Genomic DNA, 7500 nt, shown 5'->3' with positions numbered 1-7500 from the left:
GAAAGCCCATTCATTTACAACGGCGTGTCCGCCAGGCGGCGACATTTCCCCGTTACCGGTGGCTGCGCGGCGGGTGAGTGACAGAGCTTATCCGAGCGGCTGGAACTCTGCGCCGGCGTGGTCGAGCGTGAGGCCCCGGCCCTTTGGCTGCCTGGTACCTAAAACACTTCCATTGATCCAGCCACGGAGGGTGCTGGCTGGTGGCTCCATAGCTCCATAGCTCCATACCTCCAGAGCTCCAGAGCTCCATAGCACCAGAGCTCCATAGCTCCATAGCACCAGAGCTCCATAGCTCCATAGCACCAGAGCTCCATAGCTCCATAGCACCAGAGCTCCATAGCTCCATAGCACCAGAGCTCCATAGCTCCATAGCACCAGAGCTCCATAGCTCCATAGCACCAGAGCTCCATAGCTCCATAGCTCCAGCCTGGGTGGCTGGTGGCTCCATAGCTCCATACTTCCATAGCTCCAGTCAGAGAGTGTGCTAAAATTGCACTAAGTGCGAAAGCCCATTCATTTACAACGGCGTGTCCACAAGGCGGCGACATTTCCCCGTTACCGGTGGCTGCGCGGCGGGTGAGTGACAGAGCTTATCCGAGCGGCTGGAACTCTGCGCCGGCGTGGTCGAGCGTGAGGCCTCGGCCCTTTGGCTGCCTGGTACCTAAAACACTTCCATTGATCCAGCCACGGAGGGTGCTGGCTGGTGGCTCCATAGCTCCATAGCTCCATACCTCCAGAGCTCCAGAGCTCCATAGCACCAGAGCTCCATAGCTCCATAGCACCAGAGCTCCATAGCACCAGAGCTCCATAGCACCAGAGCTCCATAGCTCCATAGCACCAGAGCTCCATAGCTCCATAGCACCAGAGCTCCATAGCTCCATAGCACCAGAGCTCCATAGCTCCATAGCTCCATAGCACCAGAGCTCCATAGCTCCATAGCACCAGAGCTCCATAGCTCCATAGCACCAGAGCTCCATAGCTCCATAGCACCAGAGCTCCATAGCTCCATAGCACCAGAGCTCCATAGCTCCATAGCACCAGAGCTCCATAGCTCCATAGCACCAGAGCTCCATAGCTCCATAGCACCAGAGCTCCATAGCTCCATAGCACCAGAGCTCCATAGCTCCATAGCACCAGAGCTCCATAGCTCCATAGCTCCAGGGCTCCATAGCTCCAGGGCTCCATAGCTCCATAGCTCCAGGGCTCCATAGCTCCAGGGCTCCAGGGCTCCATAGCTCCATACCTCCAGAGCTCCATAGCTCCATACTTCCAGAGCTCCATAGCTCCATAGCTCCATACTTCCATAGCTCCAGCCGCGGAGGGTGCTGGCTGGTGGCTCCATAGCTCCATACTTCCATACTTGCAGCCACGGAGTTGGCTAAAATTGCACTAAGTGCGAAAGCCCATTCATTTACAACGGCGTGTCCGCCAGGCGGCGACATTTCCCCGTTACCGGTGGCTGCGCGGCGGGTGAGTGACAGAGCTTATCCGAGCGGCTGGAACTCTGCGCCGGCGTGGTCGAGCGTGAGGCCCCGGCCCTTTGGCTGCCTGGTACCTAAAACACTTCCATTGATCCAGCCACGGAGGGTGCTGGCTGGTGGCTCCATAGCTCCATAGCTCCATAGCACCAGAGCTCCATAGCTCCATAGCACCAGAGCTCCATAGCTCCATAGCACCAGAGCTCCATAGCTCCATAGCACCAGAGCTCCAGAGCTCCATAGCACCAGAGCTCCAGAGCTCCATAGCACCAGAGCTCCATAGCTCCATAGCACCAGAGCTCCAGAGCTCCATAGCACCAGAGCTCCATAGCTCCATAGCACCAGAGCTCCATAGCTCCATAGCACCAGAGCTCCATAGCTCCATAGCACCAGAGCTCCATAGCTCCATAGCACCAGAGCTCCATAGCTCCATAGCTCCAGGGCTCCATAGCTCCAGGGCTCCATAGCTCCATAGCTCCAGGGCTCCATAGCTCCAGGGCTCCAGGGCTCCATAGCTCCAGGGCTCCAGGGCTCCATAGCTCCATACCTCCAGAGCTCCATAGCTCCATACTTCCAGAGCTCCATAGCTCCATAGCGCCATACTTCCATAGCTCCATAGCTCCATACTTCCATAGCACCAGAGCTCCATAGCTCCAGAGCTCCATAGCTCCAGCCTGGGTGGCTGGTGGCTCCATAGCTCCATACTTCCATAGCTCCAGTCAGAGAGTTGGCGAAAATTGCACTAAGTGCGAAAGCCCATTCATTTACAACGGCGTGTCCACAAGGCGGCGACATTTCCCCGTTACCGGTGGCTGCGCGGCGGGTGAGTGACAGAGCTTATCCGAGCGGCTGGAACTCTGCGCCGGCGTGGTCGAGCGTGAGGCCTCGGCCCTTTGGCTGCCTGGTACCTAAAACACTTCCATTGATCCAGCCACGGAGGGTGCTGGCTGGTGGCTCCATAGCTCCATAGCTCCATAGCTCCATAGCTCCATAGCTCCATACTTCCATAGCTCCATACTTCCATAGCTCCAGACTTCCATAGCTCCATAGCTCCATAGCTCCATAGCTCCATACTTCCAGAGCGCCATAGCTCCATAGCACCAGAGCTCCAGAGCTCCATAGCTCCATAGCTCCATAGCCCCAGAGCTCCATAGCTCCATAGCTCCATAGCTCCAGAGCTCCATACTTCCATAGCTCCAGAGCTCCAGCCTGTCTGGTGGCTCCATAGCTCCATAGCTCCATACTTGCAGCCACGGAGCTGGCGAAAATTGCACTAAGTGCGAAAGCCCATTCATTTACAACGGCGTGTCCACAAGGCGGCGACATTTCCCCGTTACCGGTGGCTGCTTAGCGGGAGAGTGACAGAGCTTATCCGAGCGGCTGGAACTCTGGGCCGGCCTGGTCGAGCGGCTGGCCTCGGTAGTTGAGGTACCAGGGGCGGGCTGGGGAGCTCCAGGCGGGGCTTGTGAGAGAGTGTAGCCGAGCGGCTGGAACTCTGGGCCGGCGTGGTTGAGCAGCATGCCCGCGGAGGTGGCTCTTCCATAGGCACGGAGGGTGCTGGAGCTCCACACTTCCCTAGGCACGGAGGGTGCTGGAGCTCCACACTTCCATAGCTCCAGGCACGGAGGGTGCTGGAGCTCCACACTTCCATAGGCACGGAGGGTGCTGGAGCTCCATACTTCCATAGCTCCAGGCACGGAGGGTGCTGGAGCGCCACACTTCCATAGGCAGGGAGGGTGCTGGAGCTCCACACTTCCATAGGCACGGAGGGTGCTGGAGCTCCACACTTCCATAGGCAGGGAGGGTGCTGGAGCTCCACACTTCCATAGGCAGGGAGGGTGCTGGAGCTCCACACTTCCATAGGCAGGGAGGGTGCTGGAGCTCCACACTTCCATAGGCAGGGAGGGTGCTGGAGCTCCACACTTCCATAGGCAGGGAGGGTGCTGGAGCTCCACACTTCCATAGGCAGGGAGGGTGCTGGAGCTCCACACTTCCATAGGCAGGGAGGGTGCTGGAGCTCCACACTTCCATAGGCAGGGAGGGTGCTGGAGCTCCACACTTCCATAGGCAGGGAGGGTGCTGGAGCTCCACACTTCCATAGGCAGGGAGGGTGCTGGAGCTCCACACTTCCATAGGCAGGGAGGGTGCTGGAGCTCCACACTTCCATAGGCAGGGAGGGTGCTGGAGCTCCACACTTCCATAGGCAGGGAGGGTGCTGGAGCTCCACACTTCCATAGGCAGGGAGGGTGCTGGAGCTCCACACTTCCATAGGCAGGGAGGGTGCTGGAGCTCCACACTTCCATAGGCAGGGAGGGTGCTGGAGCTCCACACTTCCATAGGCAGGGAGGGTGCTGGAGCTCCACACTTCCATAGGCAGGGAGGGTGCTGGAGCTCCACACTTCCATAGGCAGGGAGGGTGCTGGAGCTCCACACTTCCATAGGCAGGGAGGGTGCTGGAGCTCCACACTTCCATAGGCAGGGAGGGTGCTGGAGCTCCACACTTCCATAGGCAGGGAGGGTGCTGGAGCTCCACACTTCCATAGGCAGGGAGGGTGCTGGAGCTCCACACTTCCATAGGCAGGGAGGGTGCTGGAGCTCCACACTTCCATAGGCAGGGAGGGTGCTGGAGCTCCACACTTCCATAGGCAGGGAGGGTGCTGGAGCTCCACACTTCCATAGGCAGGGAGGGTGCTGGAGCTCCACACTTCCATAGGCAGGGAGGGTGCTGGAGCTCCACACTTCCATAGGCAGGGAGGGTGCTGGAGCTCCACACTTCCATAGGCAGGGAGGGTGCTGGAGCTCCACACTTCCATAGGCAGGGAGGGTGCTGGAGCTCCACACTTCCATAGGCAGGGAGGGTGCTGGAGCTCCACACTTCCATAGGCAGGGAGGGTGCTGGAGCTCCACACTTCCATAGGCAGGGAGGGTGCTGGAGCTCCACACTTCCATAGGCAGGGAGGGTGCTGGAGCTCCACACTTCCATAGGCAGGGAGGGTGCTGGAGCTCCACACTTCCATAGGCAGGGAGGGTGCTGGAGCTCCACACTTCCATAGGCAGGGAGGGTGCTGGAGCTCCACACTTCCATAGGCAGGGAGGGTGCTGGAGCTCCACACTTCCATAGGCAGGGAGGGTGCTGGAGCTCCACACTTCCATAGGCAGGGAGGGTGCTGGAGCTCCACACTTCCATAGGCAGGGAGGGTGCTGGAGCTCCACACTTCCATAGGCAGGGAGGGTGCTGGAGCTCCACACTTCCATAGGCAGGGAGGGTGCTGGAGCTCCACACTTCCATAGGCAGGGAGGGTGCTGGAGCTCCACACTTCCATAGGCAGGGAGGGTGCTGGAGCTCCACACTTCCATAGGCAGGGAGGGTGCTGGAGCTCCACACTTCCATAGGCAGGGAGGGTGCTGGAGCTCCACACTTCCATAGGCAGGGAGGGTGCTGGAGCTCCACACTTCCATAGGCAGGGAGGGTGCTGGAGCTCCACACTTCCATAGGCAGGGAGGGTGCTGGAGCTCCACACTTCCATAGGCAGGGAGGGTGCTGGAGCTCCACACTTCCATAGGCAGGGAGGGTGCTGGAGCTCCACACTTCCATAGGCAGGGAGGGTGCTGGAGCTCCACACTTCCATAGGCAGGGAGGGTGCTGGAGCTCCACACTTCCATAGGCAGGGAGGGTGCTGGAGCTCCACACTTCCATAGGCAGGGAGGGTGCTGGAGCTCCACACTTCCATAGGGGAGGGTGCTGGAGCTCCACACTTCCATAGGCAGGGAGGGTGCTGGAGCTCCACACTTCCATAGGCAGGGAGGGTGCTGGCACATCCACACTTCCAGCCACGGAGCATGCTGGCACTTCCACCTTGCTTGCTAAGTCGGCGTGATCTTGCCCAAAAAGTCCCTCCTCACCTCCAGCTGGAAGTGGAAAAAAATCCTCCACCTGCTTGGCCGAGGTTCTGGAAGCCAGCAGCTCGCAGAATGTTGCCAAAGTTTCACTGGAAGGAAAAGAAAAGAGAAGACCGAGTGCGCATTTCACCTACCGCCGAATGTCCACAAGAGGGAAGTGTCACTCCGTCGCAGAATCTGCGCCGACGCACTCGGCACCCTTCGAATTTATGGTGCCGGTGCGGGTGTTCTGGGTGCAAAAAGGCCGCCCAAGTGGTAGAAAAAAATCAGACTTCGTCTCTTAGGTCGAAATTAATGCCAAGTTTTGAAATGCGCTGGCAGGGGTGGACCAGGGCCCGTTAGAAGTGCTTAGGCGAGGTCCTGGAAGCCTAACCCGGCGTGATCTTGTGCAAAAAGCCGCTGCTGAGCTCCAGCTGGAAGTGTAAAAAGAACCGGGCTGGATCAAAAAAAGAACCGGGCGGCCCGTTAAAATTGCTTAGCCGAGGTCCTGGAACCCTAACCCGGCGTGATCTTGTGCAAAAAGCCGCTGCTGAGCTCCAGCTGGAAGTGTAAAAAGAACCGGGCTGGTTCAAAAAAAGAACCGGGCGACCCGTTAGAAGTGCTTAGCCGAGGTCCTGGAAGCCTAACCCGGCGTGATCTTGTGCAAAAAGCCGCTGCTGAGCTCCAGCTGGAAGTGGAAAAAGAACCGGGCTGGATCAAAAAAGAACCGGGCTGGATCAAAAAAGAACCGGGCGGCCCGTTAAAATTGCTTAGCCGAGGTCCTGGAAGCCTAACACGGCGTGATCTTGTGCAAAAAACCGCTCCCGAGCTCCAGCTGGAAGTGTAAAAAGAACCGGGCTGGATAAAAAAAGAACCGGGCTGGATCAAAAAAGAACCGGGCGACCCGTTAAAATTGCTTAGCCGAGGTCCTGGAAGCCTAACCCGGCGTGATCTTGTGCAAAAAGCCGCTGCTGAGCTCCAGCTGGAAGTGGAAAAAGAACCGGGCTGGATCAAAAAAGAACCGGGCTGGATCAAAAAAGAACCGGGCGGCCCGTTAAAATTGCTTAGCCGAGGTCCTGGAAGCCTAACACGGCGTGATCTTGTGCAAAAAACCGCTCCCGAGCTCCAGCTGGAAGTGTAAAAAGAACCGGGGCTGGATAAAAAAAGAACCGGGCTGGATCAAAAAAGAACCGGGCGACCCGTTAAAATTGCTTAGCCGAGGTCCTGGAAGCCTAACACGGCGTGATCTTGTGCAAAAAGCCGCTCCGAGCTCCAGCTGGAAGTGTAAAAAGAACCGGGCTGGATAAAAAAAGAACCGGGCTGGATCAAAAAAGAACCGGGCGACCCGTTAAAATTGCTTAGCCGAGGTCCTGGAAGCCTAACCCGGCGTGATCTTGTGCAAATAGCCGCTGCCGAGCTCCAGCTGGAAGTGTGAAAAGAACCGGGCTGGATAAAAAAAAGAACCGGGCTGGATCAAAAAAGAACCGGGCGACCCGTTAAAATTGCTTAGCCGAGGTCCTGGGAAGCCTAACACGGCGTGATCTTGTGCAAAAAACCGCTCCCGAGCTCCAGCTGGAAGTGTAAAAAGAACCGGGCTGGATAAAAAAAAGAACCGGGCTGGATCAAAAAAGAACCGGGCGACCCGTTAAAATTGCTTAGCCGAGGTCCTGGAAGCCTAACCCGGCGTGATCTTGTGCAAAAAGCCGCTCCCGAGCTCCAGCTGAAGTGTAAAAAGAACCGGGCTGGATAAAAAAAGAACCGGGCTGGATCAAAAAAGAACCGGGCGACCCGTTAAAATTGCTTAGCCGAGGTCCTGGAAGCCTAACACGGCGTGTTCTTGTGCAAAAAGCCGCTCCCAAGCTCCAGCTGGAAGTGTAAAAAGAACCGGGCTGGATAAAAAAAAGAACCGGGCTGGATCAAAAAAGAACCGGGCGACCCGTTAAAATTGCTTAGCCGAGGTCCTGGAAGCCTAACACGGCGTGATCTTGTGCAAAAAGCCGCTCCCGAGCTCCAGCTGGAAGTGTAAAAAGAACCGGGCTGGATAAAAAAAGAACCGGGCTGGATAAAAAAAAGAACCGGGCGACCCGTTAAAATTGCTTAGCCGAGGTCCTGAAGCCTAACACGGCGTGTTCTTGTGCAAAAA

Source organism: Syngnathus leptorhynchus, unplaced genomic scaffold (genome assembly GCF_054491065.1).
Source record: "Syngnathus leptorhynchus isolate UIUO unplaced genomic scaffold, UIUO_Slep HiC_scaffold_725, whole genome shotgun sequence".
In the NCBI taxonomy this organism is placed as follows: Eukaryota; Metazoa; Chordata; class Actinopteri; order Syngnathiformes; family Syngnathidae; genus Syngnathus; species Syngnathus leptorhynchus.
Note: the sequence above shows the minus strand (reverse complement) of the source record.